Source organism: Lutra lutra, chromosome 8, assembly GCF_902655055.1.
Source record: "Lutra lutra chromosome 8, mLutLut1.2, whole genome shotgun sequence".
In the NCBI taxonomy this organism is placed as follows: Eukaryota; Metazoa; Chordata; class Mammalia; order Carnivora; family Mustelidae; genus Lutra; species Lutra lutra.
The window spans coordinates 94,589,761-94,611,428 of record NC_062285.1 but is presented as its reverse complement, the minus strand read 5'-3'; the positions used below and the strand labels follow the sequence as shown (position 1 = coordinate 94,611,428).

Genomic DNA, 21,668 nt, shown 5'->3' with positions numbered 1-21,668 from the left:
GTAAATGTACTTGCTGAAATGCTGCTTCCCTTTTAAAAAGTCAGAGACAGGGGCGCCTGGGTGGCTCAGTGGGTAAAGCCTCTGCTTTCAGCTCAGGTCATGGTCCCAGGGTCCTGGGATCGAGCCCCAAATCCGGCTCTCTGCTCAGTGGGGAGCCTGCTTTCCCATCTCTCTCTGCCTGCCTCTCTGCCTGCTTGTGATCTCTCTCTCTCTGTCAAATAAATAAATAAAATCTTTAAAAAAAAAGAGAGAGACATGCATATGGCCTTTCTTTTGCATTTGTGATGAACTAAAGCAATTTCACAGAAAAGGGGAATATGGATAACATTAAACTCCAAATATTTGTAATGCCACCATTTTAGTAAAGACGTTTCCAATGCCTATAACACTTAATAGAGGAAATCAATTTATGAATATCAGATATGTGTTTATATGTACTGTGGTTCCTCATGTCACTTCAAGGTCCTCTCGTCAGAAAGTTCTTCCTTGACCATGTTCCCTCCCTTTCCTTCCCAGCCTGGCACTTGTTCCGGGAATCCCCATCTTAGGGACTTTGTATATGCTGTGCCCTCTCTACCCTGCCCTACCCACCTCCAGCTTAACCCTTAGATGACCTTCGGATGGGGTGTTAAGCAGGGAAATCCAGGATTAGTTCATTTTAGATGCGACAACAAGGAAGATGGAAAGATTCAGGGTAAGATTAGAGGACAAAATTATCAACAGATTAATCTTTGAAGTTTCACATTTGTGCCGCTCTTTACAAACCTGCATGTTCATGAAGCACCATCTATAGAAGTTTTCGGTGTCCCAGCACACACTGCTTATTCTGCTGATTTGCCTTTTTTACCAGGGATTGCATCAAACTTAAGATGTCAGGCGCGGTTAATAACAGGTACTCTGAAATAATATATTCCCCTCTTCCCCAGACTATGTTTAAGTTGGGGATGCCTGGGTGGCTCAGTCAGTTAAGCATCTGCCTTCAGCTCAGGTCATGATCCCAGGGTTCTGGGATCGAGTCCCACATTGGGCTCCCTGCTCAGTGGGAGACCAGCTTCTCTCTCTGCCTGCCATTCCCCCTGCTTGTGCTCTCTCTCTGACAAATAAATAAGTAAAATTAAAAAAAAAAGTCACTATTCAGTTCAAGTGCCAAGTCCAAGTTGGAGTGCCTTTTTGCTGACCTTGGTCATTTGTGTACGGGGAGAAGAATTGGGCCAAAGAAAGCAGGAAGAGCAAAAGTAGTAGTGTTATGGCTGGTAATTATCTACATACTAATATAAATTTGTAACTGAAGAAAACCTCACATTACTTAGCATTAATAAAGACATTGGGGTAGCCTGGAAGTAGTAGAAAAGCTGAAAGAAAAGTTAAAAAAAAAAAAAAAAGAAGCAGCAGCAGTAGCAGCAGCAGCAGCCTGGAGAAAGAAAGGAACTACTTACTTTGAAATTCTTCCCTGAGGCTCTGGTGGCAGTTCTATTGGCTAGGAGATCTTGGATAAATTCCACCCCCGCCAACCACTCTAGGACTAGGTTTCCTCATCAGAAGATAATTATCACAATAACATCTAGCTGTGGTTATTGTGAAGATTAAGTGAATTAATCCATTTAGAACTGTGCTTGACACAGAGTAAAGGCTCAATGAAAGTTATTTGGTTATAATAATATGATACCCCTTCTCAGCGTAGAAACTCTGTATTATCGATTCTTGTGTTAGTAGAACTTGCCATAGAGTCTAGTATTGAGTATGGTGAGTAGTTGGTGCTCATTAAATGCTTGTTGTATAGGTGGTTGAATGAATTCTGTCTTTTAATCTAGAAGATGAAGAGATTTGATGACTCTATTGATCCTTACAGATCTAGAGTCTCTAGATAAATAGTTCTCTACTGAAGAGTGCCAGATATTTCAGAAAGATCAACAACTGAGGAAAGTCATGGTTATGTGGTCGGGTTTCATTTAATTGTACATTCTTTTATTTATCAGCCTATTTTTTATTCTGTCTTAAACACCTCAGGGATGAAATGAAAATCAAAAGGTGGGAAGAGATGGGAAGATAGAAATGAACAAGGGTTTTCAGACATGGTACCTTGATGATGCCCGTAGCAGTACTTCATGGTAAAACCATATGGGTGGAAGGTATATTTAGCTTTGAAATCCAAAGAGTTTTTGGGGACCAGCTTTTTAATGAAAGTTATGGTGGTAGCTCAGGACCTGGGAATAAAAATAACTAGGGAGAAGATTTAGATTCTTTGTAAAGAAGACATTTCAGAAGTGGCAATGGTGACCTTATAAAAGGAATGAGTCATTGGAACTGTTAGCTGAGGCCAAATAACCATGTGTCAAGAATGTTATTGATAGGATTTTTGTGTCACCAGAGAGACTGAGACCAAATAACCTCCATGGGGTGTTTCAACACTAAGATTTTAAAGGTGGGCAGATGAATCAGCTGATTTGGTTTTTAGTCCACTTAGAAAGTATGACTTTGGGCAAGTCATCCTCTCTGAGTCTCCTCATCCAGAAAACTGGCTCTACCTGTCCTGAATGGGTTTAAAAAAAAAAAAAAATTAGGAATTCATGTACCATCTTGTTGTAACATGTTCTAAAGGGGTGATTGCTTTTACTGCTTTTTTTTTTTTTGTCATTTGCTACGCATTCATTGAGGGCTCTATTCACTGAAGATTGTACTCAGCATTGTGCTTTAATCAAATGCATGATTCTGTCTTCCTTAGAAATTTTTTTGGTGGGGATTGTACTTATTCAAATAAAAAAGGAGACTTTGATATAAAAAACAGAAAGTGTTACTAAATAAAAATAAATTTGTGTCTTCTTTCCATAGCAGATTTAAGGCAAGTTATGTTCCTGATAAAAACACAGCCTCCTAGGGTTATTTTAAGACATTTTTCTTCTTTTGGATTTTAGATTGTCGGAATTTAGTAGGTGACATTTATGAGCCTTTTTTCATGTTGATAAGGAGCAGATTCTCATCACAACTTTCTATAATTTGCTTTTTAACTTTGTAGAAACCGAATCAATCGTCTGTGATGGCCATGATGATTTACCTGCTTTTCAAGGACTATTCAATTAGCTTGGATTAATTTTGCTAGAAGCAGTTAGTTTTTATCAGAAATTAATGACATTTTTATTCTGAAAACAAGTTCTTCCATTTTAATATACAGGACATGGTTGGCTGCCTTCACTGAGGCACTGGCACCTCTAAGAGAACAAAGCTTACTGCTCCAATTGTTGTAATTTTGCCCTTCTTTTAGGAGTACGTGGCCACAACCAGGAGGGAAAGAAAAGGATCTGAGAACTAACACTTATTATGCACCTACCATGTACCAGAATGTTCATACTATTTTCACAGTGTTGGGGGTACATAGCACATTGCTTCCATTATTTTGGTGATAAAATTGAAGTTCTGAGAAGGTGATTAACATCCCAGTTAATCCCAATCCAATAAAATCCCAAGATTTTAAATTTGATAAGCCATGGTGATGAGATTTGGATCTAAATTTCTCTGATTCTAATGCCCAGTGCCTCTCCTTCTGCCATGGGTCTGTTCTAACCAGGATAAGTTCCAGAGATGTTGGGTTCTTGCACCAAACATGAATGGGCAACACCCCTGTCCAACCACACACACACACACACACACACACACACACACAGAGGTTGTTACCAGCAATTATCTTCACCTTTCCTGTGGTGACTTTGAGAAAATGAGAAGAACCAAAAAGGTATACATGGGCTGATTTGTTTCTACGAATGAGATTTTGGTGTTTCTTATTATACCTTTTTGTATATACCTTTTGGAAACTATACCAAACTGTTTTATAATTTTTGAAGGAAATCAAGAAAATAGAAGGAATATTACTCTTTTGTAACCATCTGGCATCTTAAGATAGTAAAAGCAGGTAGCAGTTGTATGCACATTTTGTTTTATATAAAGACATCTGAAAATAATATTGCAGAATATAAGCTGGTATTTTTAAAGTTTTTTTTTTTTTTTTAAGATTTTGTTTATTTGAAAGAAAGAGGGAGAGCACACAGCAGGGGGAGGGGCAGAAGGAGAGGGAGAAGCAGGCTCCCGGCCGAGCAACGAGCCCAACGAGGGGCTCGACTCCAAGACCCCAAGATCATGACCTGAGCCGAGGGCAGATGCCCAACTGACTGAGCCACCCAGGCACCTGGGTCTTTTTAAACCTTTTGTATTATACATTAAACTTTTGAAGTTTTTATGGTTATACTTTAAATGGAGAGAGTGAAATACATTTGTAAACTATGTTATTTTCCTTTATATCTGCAAAAGTCTTACTTTTTTCCCCAGACAAAAGCTTTAATGTTTTTAAGTGAAAGAAGACATGACCCTTTTGTAGCTAGAGTTAGAATTGTGCTGAATGGGCTATTTCTACATTCTTTGCCCTAGTTGAAATAGCCACACAAGATGTAAACAGTGTACATCTCATTCCTGGCTCTGACCTTAAGGCCTAGTTTATACTCAATTACTCTATTTGCCAGGAAACGTATTGGAATTTATCGATTTTTACATACCTGTCTCTCCTACTGGCCTAAGAACAATTTGAAGCCAGGAACTTATTCATTTTTTAGATCTCTAGAGCCCAAGATGTATTAAGTCTTTAATAAATGTTTGTTGATTGACTGCATTATTATTGGATGACTAATTCATCCACTCCATCTCCCAAAGGGAAGTTGGTCTTGACTAAAGGAAGTGCTCTTGGCTTTGGAACCAGCACGGAATAGGTGAAGTTCAAAGTCTCTACCTCTCCTGTGACTGAGATATGCCAGTCTGCATCTGACACATGAACTATACCTTTTTTTCTTCTTTTTTAAAAAATTGGGCTATAATTGACATAGAACACTGTGAAGTTCAAGGTGTACCACGTGTCGATTTGATACATTTATATATTGCAATATGATTATGGCCACTGTTAGCATGTCCTTTCTTTCAAATAATCATTATATATCCTCCCTGAGATGGGGCACCTGGGTGGCTCAGTTGATTGATCAGCCCACTCTTGGTTTTGGCTCAGGTCGTGATCTCAGGGTTTTGGGATCTAGCCCTGTGCCAGGCTCCAAATTATCTAGGAGTCTGGATTCTCTCTCTCCTTCTCCCAGCTCAGTCCTCTCTCTCTCTCTTTCTCAAATAAATAATAAATAAATAAATAAATATTTCTTCCCTGAGGTTAAAACTTTGCCTTCCTTTGAAGACAACACTTTAGCAAACTTCTCTACTGGGGGTCATGCCTTCTTTCATTTCTCCAGATTCATAGAGGCTGATATCAAGCCTGCAGACTTCTTCATACACCCCTTGGACACTTCTAGACCAGCGCTACCTGTAGAACTATAACACTAGCCTTCGTATGTAATTTAAAGTTCTGTTGGCCACATTAAAAAAAGTAAAAAGAAATAGGTGAAATTAATTTTAATTATACATTTTATTTAGTCTAATACATCCAAAAGTTACCATTTTAACATGTAGCTAAGTAAACATTTTTCCCCTGGAGAGAGAGAAAGCATGTGTGTCTGACAAAGAGGTGCTTGTGCACACAAGTAGGGGGTGGGGGAGAGGGACAGGGAGAGAGAGAATCCCAATGCAGAGCTTCATGTGGGACTCGATCCAAGGACCCTGGGATCACAATCTGAGCTGAAATCAAGAGTTGGATGTTTAAGTCACTGAGCTACACAGGCCACCCCCAACATAAACATTTTTAATGATATGTGTTACTTTTCTTGTTCACAAGAAGTCTTTCAAGTCTGGCATTCATTTTACACTTATACAGCACCTCTCAATTCAGACAAGCCACATTTCAAGTGCTTACTAGCTTCTTGTGTCTAGTAGCTACTGTATCGTGCAGTTTAAACTATTGTTCCCTTGAAATTTCTCAATATTTCAGAGCCTTTGTTTTATACCATCTGTTTCCTATAACCTTTTCTGGGACCAAGAAGATAATTTCTTACTTTTCAGAGTTGTCGTAGCATCAGTTGCTGTATCATTTCCCCATTTCTTTCCCTATTGTCACCTTTGTAGATTCTAATATCTATGATCTTACTCTCTCTCTCAGTGTCTTATGTCACTTCCACTTCACTCATCATCATTTCCATTCTTTGATCCTTATCATCCCCCAAATCTCTTAACCTCCAAAGCTCCTCTCTCTGGCCACAGTTCCTAGCATTCTGTTATTACCTATCACCATACCCTTGCTCCTAGTCATTCCAAACTGTGGGGAAGTAATTTCAGTTATTTCAGGTATGAGCATATGGATTGCATAATTAAACTGCTGTGCCTACCTGATCTCAATAAAGCTGATGCTTGATTCATTTGTGAAATATTTATTAATATTCACTTGCAAGTCATTTGTTTGTCATGCACTTTTCTAGATATTCAGTTTAAAGCTGTGGACAAATAGTAGAGGTCCTTGTCCTCATGGAGCTTCCCTTCTACTGATGAAATAGATGAAAAATAAGGCTTTGTCCTCTCTTTGTCACATCTGCTGCAAAAATGAAAACCATTCTCAGCAATCAGTTGCTTGACATTCCCCAAAATGTCGACATCACTCAGAAGGGATGCACCATTACTGTGAAGGGCCCCAGAAGAACTCTGCAGATGGACTTCTGTCATATCAATGTAGAACTCAGTCTCCTTGGAAAGAAAGAGAAGAGGCTCTGAGGTGACAAATGTGGGGAAACAGAAAAGAACTGACTACTGTTTGCACTTACAGTCACCTGTAGAACACCATCAAGGGTGTTACACTGGGCATCTGTTACAAGATGACGTCTGCGTGTGTGCACTTCCCCAGCAGCGTTGTTATTCAGAATGGTTCTCTTGTTGAAATCTGAAATTTCTTGGGAGAAAAACACAAAAATACGTCCACAGGGTTTGGATGAGGCCAGATGTTGCTTGTTCAATATCTCAGGCCCAGAAAGATAAGTTAATTCTTGAAGGAAATCTATCAAACTCAGCTGCTTTGATTCAGCAAGCCACAACAGTTAAAAACAAGGATATCAGAAAATTTGGGGATGGTATCTGTGTTACTGAAAAAGGAACAATTCAACAGGCTGACGAGTAAGATCTAAGTTGTCCAGCTACAGAAACAGGAAGATGCCTGATGATTTTTCAGATTTATTTGTGATGTTTTAAAGATGCAATAAAAGCTGGAGTGATTTGAGAAGGAAAAAAAAAGCCATTGTCCTATATAATACATTAGCTAATGATGTCATGCAGTAAGATAAAGCAGAGAAGGGAGTGGCGGAGCGTCATGGATGGGTGTTGAAATTAAAGATCGCGTGGCCAGTGAGGGTGAGCAGAAACACAACGTCTGTGCAGGAAAACGTTGGAGAAAGTTTGCAGTAAGACATGCAGGTATCTGGGAATGGGGTGTTCGGGTAGAGGGAACAGCAAATACAAAGGCCTTAAACCCATCTGTAAGCCATTGTTGCTAAGAGGAGCCTATAGATGAAGATCATTCAGAGGAAAAAGTGATCATTGGCTTCTGCAGATTGAGGCCTACTGGGAGCAGCATAGAGATGGGAAATGACAGAAGCTACTGAGTCCAACCTCTCTCATTTACTGACGGGAGCATTGACAGTCAGATCAGTTCTGTGGCTTGCTCAAGATCACAGGGCTGTTAAATAGCAAGTTTGATTCTGGACCCAGGTCCCCTGAATACCAGGCCTGGCATTTGGTCATTCCTGCTGAATCAACATGGCGGTCATGTGGTCTCCATAGCAGAACAGTTTGATATTGCAATACAGTCGTGATGCTGACCATCCCAAGGAGATTCCCCAGCTTAAGGGCCAAATTCACAAGGCTGCCCTTGCTTCTGAGACCAGCTACAAACTTGGGGGTCCCCAGGCCACTGGCACTTCCGTCCAACTGGCGATAAATTCAGGGTATCTTCAATCACCTCAGATTCGATAATTCATTAGAATAGCCCACAGAAAACAGGAAGGCATTATGCCTACAGTTACATTTTTGTTATAAAGGATACAAATCAGAACTAGCCAAATGAAAATACATACAGGGCAAGGTCTGGAAGGGTCTTGGACTCAGAACTTTCATGTGCTCTCCCTTTGGAATCAGGACACCTTGCCCTCCAGACACATCAATGTGGTCAGGAAGCTCCTCAGAGCCTTGGCTCCAAGTCCCAACCCTCTCATCACTTGGTTGGTCTTTCTAGCACCACTGGCCCCTCTCCTGCAGTGGGCCTGGGGCCCTCTGGAGCTGCTTCATTAACATAAACTCTGATGTGGTCGGAGGACCTACTGTGAATAACAAAGACATTCCTGTCTCTCAATTCCGAATTTAGAAACTCAGCTGCCAGGACCTGGGACAGAGACCAGACACATTCTTTATAATACAACAGACAGAAATACAAAAATAATTTGGCCTCTGCATCTTTCCACGCTGTAGCCGGCTCAGAGATAAGAAGGAAGCAGTAACTGATGGGAGAAACATCCTGACTCTGAGGGGGATATCCACAATCAAAGCTAAAGTTCATCTCTTTGTTAGAGGGGCATAAAGTCATGGTAAATGAAAATGTGTTTATCTCATCTCTTTTGTCTGGGCCTCCTCTGGAGAACAGGGCGTTGTAGATGGATTTAAATTGCTCAGGATAAAGTTGATGTCACCTACTCCTTGGCTTGAGGGTGTTGGCAATTCCCCTTTCATTACCTCATAGGTGAAGGAAGTCTTTGCTAATGAAGTTCTTTCTGGTGTCTCCTGGGCAGAGAGTGAATCTCATAACAAATATTTGTTCAGTTGCTTACCGTGTTTCCTCTATCAACTTCCATGATCCCTGTAGGATTTTTCAAGTTTAAACAAGCGTTCAACTAGTGTTTAATATCTAGTTAGAACAAAAAGCTACATAAACAGGCGGTTTGTATTGAAAAAGAAGAAAAACATTATAAATTTTACTCACTGAAAGCTACTGAACTGTTTTCCCTGCTTCTTCTACACCGACAGTAAAACTTTATTGCAAATTATAAAAAGAAGAAAAACATTAGATGGAGTGAAGAAACATTCCTTGGTGTAGGGGGAGCTTGGTAATTTGTCACTTGCTATTTTTACTATAAAAAGGTATCGAAGGTTCACTTGGTGAACACCGTTTTTTTTGTTTTGTTTTGTTTTGTTTTTGGTATCTGTCATGTGCAGGGCACCGTGTGAGGCACCGGTCCCCAAACATGACCAGATCCCTGTTGCCCCTTTCAAGTCTCCTGCCGGATGATTATGATACGGTGTACATTGAGTGAGTGGAGTTCTTTCTTCTGTAGCGTGCAAGTAGAGAAGAGGAGAGCTGAAAGGCCTCCAGGGAGCAGACATGCAAAGGTCAGAGAAAGTTTCCTGGAGGAGGTAGTGCCTGAACTAAGTATGAAAGGATGAGTAAGTGCTCTGCCTGCCGGAGTGTGGCCGATGTTAGGTGAGCAAAGGCCTTGGAGGGGAGATGGAACTACAGTGGAGACTCAGAAACAATGCTGTGAACTAGAGACTGAGCTGTGAGAAGTGACCTGGAAAGGTGACAAGTGATCACATCGTATGCTGCAGTAAGTGGATCTTGGACATCTTTTAGCCCAAGGGCAAGAAAGCACCTTTCCGAACAAGGTGCTGTTCCATGAGAAGGCAAGCTCAACCAGGACATATTCGTTCTCTTTGGGACAGGGAGTAATGCTGCTGGGGGAAGGGTGGTGGGGTCAAGAAGGGAGAAAGACTGTTGAATGAAATGGCTGTTGAAGGCAAGAAGATCTGCAAAGGAGTAAAGTGCTGTAAGGAGAAATAACAAGCCCAAGGAATATGATGGGAATCTGCTAAGATTTAGTCCTGGGCTATCGTTGAATACTGTGCAGAATAGAAGTTGCTCAGTGACATGTATAGACCCCTGACACTATTCAAATACTTCCAGAATTAAGAAGGAAAGCGGAGTTCACTTTGATGAATAAATATTGCCCCAGTGATATATCCATCCATGGAAATGTGAGATTTGAGAGGTCAGAGATGTCACTTTCTTCATTTCATCTCATTATGGTGTCCTCGGAGCCTATGATGGTGGCTGGTACATAGGAGGGCCCCAATTAATTTTTGTTGAATGCACCAAATATGCAGAAACTAAGATGTATACCCTGATGAAACTGTGTGGAGGAAGAAGTAAATAACAGATATTATGTGTTTAATATGATAAGTGAATTTTAAAATCAACAAAATGGTAAGCTGAGCTGAGCTATCCTACGACTAGAGTTATGTTGGGGGAAAATGTCAGCGGTCATTTCCATATAACATAAGACAGAATTTATTTTTAGTTTAATTACACACAGTGATCTCATCTTTAATTGTAGATTTCTCTGGGGAATTAACATGTTGATGATCCCGAACCCTTGTGAAGCTCCTCTGGGAAGAGCTACTATCTCGGTCATGCCTTTATATTGGAGAAGTGGTACCCACCTCCGTTTTTATTGACTATTTAAGACAAAGGTTAGGTCAGATCACTGAAAGCTAATTTGCTTTGGAAACTTATGTTCAGCCAACAAGTCCAGTGTCCAGAAGGAAAATTAGACTAAAGGCTAAAAGATCCCACATGTAGGGAAGATTATTAATAAAAAATGAAAGTTGCTGCCTATAGGAATAATAATCACCCCTCGCTAAGCTCACTGCCCCTAACCACACAGGTAATCTATGAGTCTTTCTCTCCCTCTGAGTTCAGCCCCTTGAGCTAATGTCTTGGATGTTGTGTCTTTAGTATGTGTAATCTTTATTCTTCTGCTCAGTTAACTAAGAGATTCAAATCAGTGTCCAGCTAAGGGACCCATTTGCTTAAGTCTCAGAACCTGGTATATAGGGGTCATCAATAAGTACTAGTTTGTGTGACTCCCTCCCTCCCTCCCTCCCTCACTTTCTTTCTTTCTTTTTTTTTTTTTAAAGATTTTATTTATTTATTTGACACAGAGAGAGAGAGAGAGAGATCACAAGTAGGCAGAAAGAGAGGGGGAAGCGGGCTCTCTGCTCATCAGGGAGCCCGATGCGGGACTCAATCCCAGGACCCTGAGATCATGACCTGAGTAGAAAGCAGAGTCTTAACCCACTGAGCCACCCAGGTGCCCCCCCTTTCTTTTAAGAGTGGGAGGGAGGGAGAGAGAGATGGGAGGTGGAGAGGGAGAGAGAGAATGTTAAGCAGGCTCCATGCCCAGAGCAGAGCCTGATGTGGGGCTTGATCTCACAACGCTGAGATCATGACCTGAGACAAAATCAAGAGTCAGATGCTTAAAGAACTGAGCCATGCAAGTGGCTCTGAGTGAATCTCTTTAAAAGTCCAAGTATTTAAGCAGTTGCTGGATGATTCTGATGATTCATTTCCAGGGTGGGAATTAATTCTTAGAGTGGTAGAGTTTCCAATTCGGTCTCATTCTCAAATGACTAGTGAAGTAAAAACAATTAAGATGGTTAGACTGATGGGGTGTATGTGTGCTGGTTTTGCTTTCGTTGCTCCTGGATGGATAGAATCCTTATGAGGCTCTCTTTGCGGTTGTAGATTTTAACTGATATATATAATACTCCTCGTTCTTGGCTTCCACTGCCTTTACCAGATTTGCCTGTGGCTAAGAGCCTTTATGTTTTCACTTAGTCTTGCTGGGTTGTGGTTGAGAAGAATAGCTTTTTGATGTTTTCAGAGTGTAAGATATGAAAGGAAATATTAAATGACCTTTATCTATAAAAATACATATAATTTCTTTACCAGTAATCTTCATAGTCAATGGATGTAATAATGTCTAGGTATCAAACTATACAAATTCACTGTTTTATTTAGTTATAAGTAGCCTTCAGAATTTGGCATATAACCTATAGTTGATATTGGGGTCATGTAACAATTTAACAAAATATTAAAAAGAGTCTGAAAATTCCATGATGATTTAGCAGATTTAAGGAAGAAATTTTGGGAGGCAGTGTTAGAAAACTCATGGAGCCTTCATCACTGGTATTTTATCTAATATTCTTTGATTTCTCATTTCTGGGATTGAATTCTCCCCCTCATTCTTCTGTGCCCTTTTATTTTAAAAAGGATGTGCATAATGGTTATACTCATTATTCTCGAAACCTGAGATAGTCTTCCTAAATTCAAAAAAGGAAATTATGACAATTACTTTTACTTACAGATTTAAATAGTGCTTGGAGATTTTAGCATCTCTCCTAAAATATTAAAATCGATGACTACTCCCTATTACTCCCCTGGATTTCACTGTCAGTCTTCCTCTACAATAAGCCCTGGTTTTCCTCATCATTCTACTCATTGCTTAATCACCTGCCAGAGTGATGTTTTTTGTTATCCTTCTGAAAATTTCAAGGACATCAGGAACCTCCTAATTGTGCAATAGTCATTCTTTTTTCTTTTTTTTTTTTTTTAAAGATTTTATTTATTTATTTGTCAGAGAGAGAGAGAGGGAGAGAGAGCGAGCACAGGCAGACAGAATGGCAGGCAGAGGCAGAGGGAGAAGCAGGCTCCCTGATGAGCAAGGAGCCCGATGTGGGACTCGATCCCAGGACGCCGGGATCATGACCTGAGCTGAAGGCAGCTGCTTAACCAACTGAGCCACCCAGGCGTCCCAGTCATTCTTTTTTCTTGATGGAATCGTTGACGTTTATGGTCACCCCTCTGCAGTATTTCAACGTTCCCTTCGCCTCAAATCATCTCTGCGACATACTGTTTAGCACTTGTACTGCTTCTTCTTTCTCTCTCTTTCTCCGGTCCTTCAATTTAGCAGTATTTAAGGGTTCCTGATCCCTTGCTTTTTCCTTTGTTCCCTTTCCTGTTAAGAGACTTTAATTCTGTTCCCTCTACTTTCAATGTCCACTTGAAGGCAATGAATTCAGGAAACAACAGAATAGAACATAGCGTAGAGGGGGTTGGGGAAGGAATGATTCGCATTTTAGGAAGTCTTTTACCCTGTGCATGCTGGTGGTTGTGGTTTTTCCTAAGCTTCTGAGCTCTACCATTTGACAGAGCTGGGAGAAGATTCCACCTAGGTTCACTAGAGCTGCTCTGAATTAGCGTAGACTCTTAGAGCCAGGATAGATCTGACACATCCATCTTCCCTTTGTTTTACATCTGGGATTAGACCTGCTCCCTGGCAGAGAGCGAGTAGGGCCAAGAGCTCTCTGAATTACCTATTTGGTCAATACAGTATCTGGATAGAACTTCCCCTCCTTCTAGGTTGAAAACAGAGGGACCCCTAGGTCTATAGCCCACGACATAACCGTGCAGACTACAGGAAAGAAGAATCAAGCTGAAGGATCAGAGGAAGAGAGTACTTTTGAATATGACTTATTACAGGAAATGTCTACTATTTTGAATAACTTAGGTATCCTACGTTGGCTACAAAGAGGCAGAATCTCAATGAAAGAGCATAAAGCTCAGAGGAAATAATGCTTTGAGGCGAAAGAAAGCCTGGATGACGTGAGCAAAAGATGACAAGGGAGAAAAAAACAAATGATATGGAAGAATTAAAATTTGCTTTGGAGTATTTAAGGAACAGAATGGACATAAGGGGAAATATAGCCAATCACAAGTAGGATAACCTTACAATGGTCTTCTAGAACATGGAGAAAAAGTGCACTGAGACGAGAAAGGCAAATGAGCAGGTGACTGAAGGCAAGGACTGGGTTCAGAGGTCCACCCTACATTAGGATCTGGGAATACAAATGTGCATAAGACAGGTTTCCTGTCCTCAGTGTCCTCACAAGCAAGTCACAAAATAGACCTAGGGGAGGCTTCCTGAAAGATGTATGATTTGAGTTGTTCTTAGAATGGATAATACTTGAACAGGCAAGTGTGAAGGAGGAAAGGCATCTAGGAGAGTGGCAGCTTGGGTAAATGTAGAGAGGTCGGAGAGCTTAGGGTATTCATTTATTGTTAAACAGTATCTTTCAAACATCTTCCATGTGTAACCCCCACTTGTGGTGAGAGCAATGAACAAGACAAAAAAGGTCTGGTCATCTGTGGAGTTTATATTCAAGAGGGAGGAAACCAAACAATGTACAAAGAAACAAATATATCAATAAGATAATTTCATATTGTGATACAGTCTATGAAGGAACCAAATCAGATTGATAAGGTAGAGCTTAACTTGTCGTGGGACATAGGGTGGCTATGGAAAGCCTCTGCTCTCGAGTGGTAACATTTGAGCTGAGACAGGAATGCTGGGATGGAACCATCCATACAGAGAGTTGAAGAGCCTTCTAGAAGAAAGACATAGCAAATGCAAAGGCACTGGAGCAAGGCTTGTTCAGGAAATGATGAATTTGATTAGAATTGTTGTTCTTTCATACAAGGATTAGAAGAAGCATTTGGAAAGATTACTGGTCTTGAGAATTAGAATGAGTTTGATTCTGTTCTTAGATCTGCCAATAACTATCTTCAGAACTTTGGGCAACTTATTTAACCTGTCTTGATCTCAGTTCTCTGCTCTGTGACATGAGGGGAATGGTCAGTAGCTGTATGTTTACATTTGGGTAAACATACCATCTACCCCTGGAGATACACAGTGGTGTGTCAGGTCAACCCCAAACCGTAGTATAGACACTTGGCAACTTTCTGGGCTATTAATTTCACTAAGAGTCGGGGGGAAATTATATATAAATAATATTATGCACTAAAACACAAAATTTCCTTGCATTTTTAAGATTAAAATATCAAATGTCAAGGATACTTCATGTTTTTGACAGGTCACTCTCTTTCTGTCCTCATAATGAATTTCAGTTTAGAAAGCATTAATCTAGACACTGAACAATTCTGTTACCCACTATCCTTTTAGATGTTCTTCATCATTGGGTTATTTATTGTTAACCTCTTTTCCTCTATGACTGAATGAATAATCCAATGTAGATTGTTTCCTACGGCTTTTAAGGGAACTCCTTTCAACTCAGAGAAGGAACTTTAAAACCAAAGTATTTCTAAGAGTTTTGGAGGGCATTAAATATCAAGTTTGGAGAGAGGGAAAAGCATCTCATAAATTATTTGTTGTAAATACTGTTTTTACTTCACAACGATTTCACAGATGCTTCTCTTCCCAACTGGGTCTTAGAAGACCCAGTCCTTATGATTGGAATTTACATTTAAAAATATCATGTATTCAAAAGCATATTTTCTTCTCTCATGGTTTGGGGTTCAACCAGTAGCTTCCAGAAGATCGATCGTTTCAGGATATTTTTAATTCTAAGTAGCAGATAACCCTGCTTAAACTGGCATAAGCAATAAGCAGAGATATTATCACACATAACCGGCAGCCAGAAGTTGAGTAGTCCCCACTCCATCTTTCTAGGATCTCAGCTCTGCTCTCTTCCATGTTTCCCCGTTTTTCTCAAGCTGGCTTCCACCGCCGTCCCAAGACAATCACCAATAGCGGTTGTCCCTAATCGTGGTGAAAGAAAGGGCTTGTTCTCCAACCATAGACTGAAAATTCTTTCCTTCAGTCTGATTGGTTAACTTAGGTCATGTGATCACCCGTGAGCCATCAATACCAAGGCTAATGAGATGAGCATATAGGCTGTCTGGACTCAGCCTTGGATCTGGGGATCCCTTGAGGTCCCTTGAGAACAATGGCCGCCCTGAGAGGGCAAAACCCTGACCTAAGTTGTGGCTCCATTAGAGAAGAGGAAGGAGGAGGATAGAAACTGGGTGACGACCATTCCTGTAAGGTAGGAGTCTATAGAAATGATTAAAGATCTTTTAGTGAGAACTTCTATTTGTTCTTGACTAGTAGCAGCCAAGTTCTAAGGAGCCTCTTTCCTTCTTGTGATCAGAAAAAGAACAGGACTGAAATGTTTCATTTAGAAAATATTTACTGGGTTTGTACTATGCTTCAAGAACTGAAATCCGTAAGGTAGTCACATAACACTTAATAACAGTGACAGGAATGGCCAAGAGCACAGGGACATGTCTTATTGATCTTATTTGCCTTTAATCAGTATCTGCTCTGTGATAAGCTCTGTGAGAGTGGGAACTTTCCTACTGCTTTTCTCCCTGTACTCTCCAACCCCTACCATGCTGCTTGACACACACTGAACATGCTGCACATATTTATTGAAATAATGTTTATCGGAGCCAAAATCATTAGTGATTTCTGAAAGGATAGTGGAATAATAGAGCATGTACAACAGAAGCTCAGTCACATGCTTGAAGGGATGGAAGATTCTGTAAGGTAAGAAGTCTGTGGAGGGAAATTAATTCTTTCCCCCTTGGAGGGTGTTAGCATGTAATGGAGGGCTTCGGATGCCAGAGAAGCTCTGAGACGTTGACACAATGGAACAAGTTGGGTGATGTCTATGAGGAAGGAAGCTTTCTACTTGACAGGACTATTTAGCACAACACCTTACACATAGTTCATACTCAATAAATAAATAATGAATGAAAGAATGGTGAGCTTTCTAATTAGATTTGGGAAAATATTATGATTAGATTAAATAGTTCATATCCAACTGTGCCTTCCTGCATTTATTTTTTTCTTTGCTTTTAGTGGTGTGATTTGTAGTAATATTAGCTTTGTAATTTTAATGGAGCGCTGTATTTCTGACGGAAATGGTAGCTCAGTGAAATGTGCTTTGACTCGGTATTCCACATCAAACAAAAGTCTGATTATTTGGAGCACAGGTGCATAGATTTTCCACCCAACCAAATTGCCTTCTTAGGGTCTGACAGCAAATAACCTCAGGGCCTACCCCCCAAGGATGCAAACTGATGTCTGAAGTCGTGAAGGATAGTTTGCTGGCATGTTTGGAAAAGACTGGAAAGGCCATCTAATCCAGATGTCCCATTTTGTAGATGGAAAACCTGAGCTCAGCCAAGCAGGGTGATGACCTGCTATTTCAGGGCTGGGTCAGTGGTAGAGGCAGAAATGGAACTCGGATTTCTCAGCCGAACTGCTCTAGTTTGGCCGAGGGAGGAACTAAGGGGTAATTGAGAGCAGCAGGCTTATTTTTGAATGTTTGATTTTTTGCAGTAGCTGGCTTCGAGCTATGGGGGTCTTGCAAGTCCTGAATAGACCTTTCTTTTGCTAATGGACCATTTGGAATAGGATAAAAAAAAAATTAAAGTAACAGTCTCCTTAGGTGGTGGAGAACATTATTACATGTAAAAGACTGCAGTTATTATCAGAGGAACTGGTAACATTGACTGTAAAACACTGAGAAATTTCAACAAAAACTCCTCAGTGACTCCTTCTGAAGAACATTGCGAGGTAATGACTTTGCTAACATTGAGAAAGGAGCCATTACTTTGAGAATGCTGTTTTCCTTCCCATGTATGAGGAGAATCTGTCAATTCGCACCTTCTCATTATTCTTATATTAACATGTCTAATAAACTTAGCCTATTAATTTATCGTAATTCATACTTTCACGCTATTTCTCCTTATCATTCAGAAAATTTCTTGTAACAGATTTGACTGCAATGTGTATGGTGTCTAGGATATCTTCCGGGTTTAGAAATCCTGACTTTCCGTATTTTCCGCCGTCTGACTTCAGACAAATGAAAACAGACTGTGCGTTCATTCACTCTTCTGTATAATGTAAGAGGGGTATTGTACTATGCTTCTCATACTTGAGAATGTATTTTTACTTCCTTTTGTCTTTTTTTTTTTTAAGATTTTATTTATTCATTTCAGAGGGAGGGAGAGAGAGAGAGACAGAGGGAGAGCAAGCCGGGAAACAAGAGCAGGGGGGCAGGGAGAAGCAGACTTCCCGCTGAGCAGGGAGCCGGAGGGACTCCATCCCAGGACCCTGGGAGCATGATCTGAGCCCAAGGCAGGCGCGTAACTGACTGAGCCACCCAGGCGCCTCTCCTTTTGTCTTTTTCAACAGACTTTTTATGTTCTGGTTATCCCTGCTGGCCTGACTCAAGAAAGGTTTGGGTCGTTTGCTTGCTGCTTGGTCATCTGCGCTAACCCCGTCTCATTATTACGCCTGCATCCCGTTTCACTTGTAAGCACCAGTGTGTATGCAGAGATCTTTACTTAGCTATTAAAAAAAATATCTCTGACTTGGATATTTAAAAATTCTTTTGCCATTGTTTCTTTTTTTTTTTTTTTAAAGATTTTATTTATTTATTTGACAGAGAGAGATCACAAGTAGGCAGAAAGACAGGCGGAGAGAGAGGAAGGGAAGCAGGCTCTCTGCTGAGCAGAGAGCCCGATGCAGGGCTCGATCCCAGGACCCTGAGATCATGACCTGAGCCGAAGGCAGCGGCTTAACCCACTGAGCCACCCAGGCGCCCCTTGGCATTGTTTCTTGAACTCATCTCTTAGTCCTGTGGGCTTATTTCCTTATTTCCTCTTCCTATGAGTCTCATCTGCCCCATTCTGCCCCAAATCTCAACTGCCCAAAATCTGTTAGAAAAGCAAGAGTCTCATCATTTCTTTTAAAGTACAATGTCACTAATAACATAATTATTTTCATATTTTGAATGAAAATATTTCTTATCTTGCCGTATTAATTTTTATCTGGTTACTCATGAACTAAGCTTCTGTTTTGTGATGCTGCCCAATGTTCTCTCAATGAGTTGGTCCAATACAAGATCACTGTTCAAATCAGCCCAATTCATTTCATAGCAAGTGTTTTGTGTGTATGTGTGTGTATTTTGCCCAGAGAAGAGAAAAGGAATTCAGAGAATGTGATCCACTTTGTCTGCTGATGGTGCAACTCTGGGTATGTTATCTCTACCTGCAACATGGGCTCAATTTATTTTTCAGAGATTTTCACTAGATTTTAAATGGAATTTGTTTAATGAATAGCGCATTCAGCAAAAATATGTTATGTGTCTGCTGTGTGTCAGGCTCTTTGTGTTGTGGTGACTGTGACATACCTGGGGTAGACTTAATTACATTAAGAACTAGCAATGTTTCTCCATGTCTTCTACGTTCCTGGAATTGTGTTAAAGTATGTTAAATGTTTATCTCATTTAATTAACTTTCAAAAGCTCATGAGTTGCAGATACAGTAATTATTTCCATTTTCTAGATAAGGAATTGAAACCTAGGGTCAGGGATCTGCCCAATGTTTCTCAGCAAGTAGCTGAGATTCCAGCCAGGTCTTTCTGAATCCAGACCTGAGCTTTTAACCTGTATGGACTCACAAAAACGCAAGGAAGGTTGAGGATTTGATAGAGGGAACAGTGATGGCCCTTTCCCGATGATTTCTACTTTTTTTCCTGAAGTATCTTAAAAAGTAAGATCTGCTGAGTATTGAGTAGTGTGAGGAAGAGGATAGGGGTTTGTGGAGAGCTGGGGAGATTTGGCAGAACTCTCATTGAGTAGGAGGGTTAGGGGATGGTGGACACTGAGCTGGAATAGTAGGCATTCCCCAGGAGTCAGCTGATGCTGTGGCCCATGAATTAGTGGTACAATCAATGTGGCAAATAATGTACTGTGTTGCAAGACACATTTTTAAAAAGGGAGTCAAACAACCTAATAATTATTTGTATCAGTTAGGGTTCATTTCAGCTGCTAGTAATAGAAATCTGAAATTCTCTAGGCATTTAAGACACAGGTTCATTTTTCTTTCATGCAAAATAAATCTTAAGGTAGGTAGTCAAGGGCTTGTATGATATCTATACAGTCATCAGTGGCTCAGCTGTTTCTTTTGCACCACTCTTCCCAGGCCAGGCTTTCTATCTCATCCTCACAAAATAACTGCTGGAGTTCCAGCCATCATGCCCATATTCGAGATGGGAGAAGGACAAGGGCTGTCAGCTGAGTCAGATCCTTTGTAGCATTCTCCCAGAAGCCTGTCAATGACTTGTGCTCAAATCTTTAGATACTCTTAAATGCCGGGGAGTCTGGAAATTACAGTGTTTATTTATTTATTTATTATGTTGTTGTTGTTCATTTGTTTGTTTTAAGCCCAGGCACATAGCTGCCTATACAGTATAGGGACCTGCTTTTAAAGAAAAAATAAAACTGGATATTGAATAGACAATGCAGTCTCTGCAATACCTTTCTATACGCTTCTGTTGTACCCTTATATTTGGAAATCTAAGATGAAAATTAGACATCAGATGGGTATGTTGTGGGATTCTCTCCCAAGGTTAGAATGTAAATAACCACCATTGTTTTATACTTTAAGATGACTTAAGAACATGGAAAACATGATTTTAAAGGGGGGAAGGCAAAAAAAAAAATGACACTTCCTCCTTCTTCCCCTCCGGGGCAAGGCTTGCATCATGTAAATTGTTTTGGAGTTGCTGGTGTGTTCTCGAGGCAGGAAGTTGGATATATTAAAAAAGTGTTTACTGCTGATTGTTCTGTGTATTTATTAATTGGTTTTCTTCATTCTTTCCCAAAGAGATTTCACAGTAGTTGGTTCTTCTTATAAACAGTTGGTTTCTAAGTGAAATATAAATCAGCTACATCCTCTTTAAAAAGATAAAGTCGAAGGAACACTTTTGAAACAAACACGATTTGTTTCATATTAATAACTTTCTGTATTTCTGTTCTTGGGAGCAGCAGAGCTTTTTCCTAATTCTCTTTCCTTTCGGATGGTAAGCAAGTGGAGAAATTAGCTGGAGCTACTTGATGGTAACAAAGTGAAGTGATTCAAGATGGCCTGAAATTATAAGGATCAGGAGAAGAGGAAATTTCAGAGCTTAGCAAAAGATAATACCTTCAAATCTATAGAATTGATTTCTTTCAACATTTAAGTGTCTCCAGATCAAGCTTCCAGTTTCATTGGGTGGTTTTAAACAGATTCAGATTAATGATTTGTGTTTTCAGTTCTGGTTCTTTGCTGGTTGATGTTTGCCTCAGTGTCTTGCCCCCAGAGTACAAATGAGTGAGGGCACAAATGAGGTACCTGTAGGGTCCCCAGTGTGCTGGGCTGATTAGCCGGGGTCTGCAGCACAGGGATGGGAGGGGATAGTGGGTGGGAAAGGTGAGTTCAGCTGGGAATTAGAAATAAAGAGCAGGGTGAAGGAATCGTTCAGGAGGCTGGCTGGAAGGTAGCTCAGATGCCTTCAGGTGATCCAGATGGTTGTTTCTGTTATTATGTATTGATAAGTCAGTACTTAGGAGCCAGGAGCACTCTCCTTTCTCAGGACCTTGTGTGGAATTTGCATGGGGCTTTAAGCAGTTGACACATCCTGGGTTTATGAAGAAGAGTTTCCTTGGATATTTCATTTGTGTTTCAGGATGGCATATCAGGTCAGAGGCTATCACAGCATTTTCTTTGCTGTTATAAACAGTTGTCTGAGCTGAAAGGCTTCTGAGCACATCTATTATTTCCCTCTGGGTGGGAAGTGATGTCTCATGATGAGTAACAAAGGTTCACGTATCACCTGTCTTTACCGGTAACATCAGGGCCTCTCATTTCCTAGGAGTGCAACTTTAATTTCCTGTCATCTGGATACCTGTATTCAGAGGGTGGGTTGTCCCATCCCAAGTGAAAGGGAGTGACAGGAGGCATTCTCTCCTCATGTTACAGTTTGCCAGAAAGGTACTCAGAAGTCCTTTTATGCCTTATTCCAAATGAATGGATTTCACTGTGGCACTTTCATTATTTGGTGGTGAGATAGAGGTGCTGGGGAGGTAGAGACTTGTTACATTCAAAATTAGTGGGACTCTTAGCAGGCCAGCAGATAAGGTCTTCATGGTAAGGTGATAAGGTGTGAAGAGGAGTTGAATGGATCAGAATG

At 40.5% G+C, this 21,668-nt stretch overlaps 1 protein-coding gene and 1 pseudogene across 1 annotated transcript in view; both read left to right on the top strand.

The window, feature by feature from the left end:
* Positions 1 to 21,668, top strand: part of GRIP1 (glutamate receptor interacting protein 1) — a 700,704-nt gene that overhangs the window by 136,577 nt on the left and 542,459 nt on the right. The window lies entirely within an intron of this gene.
* Positions 6,511 to 7,170, top strand: LOC125107345 (60S ribosomal protein L9-like; annotated as a pseudogene).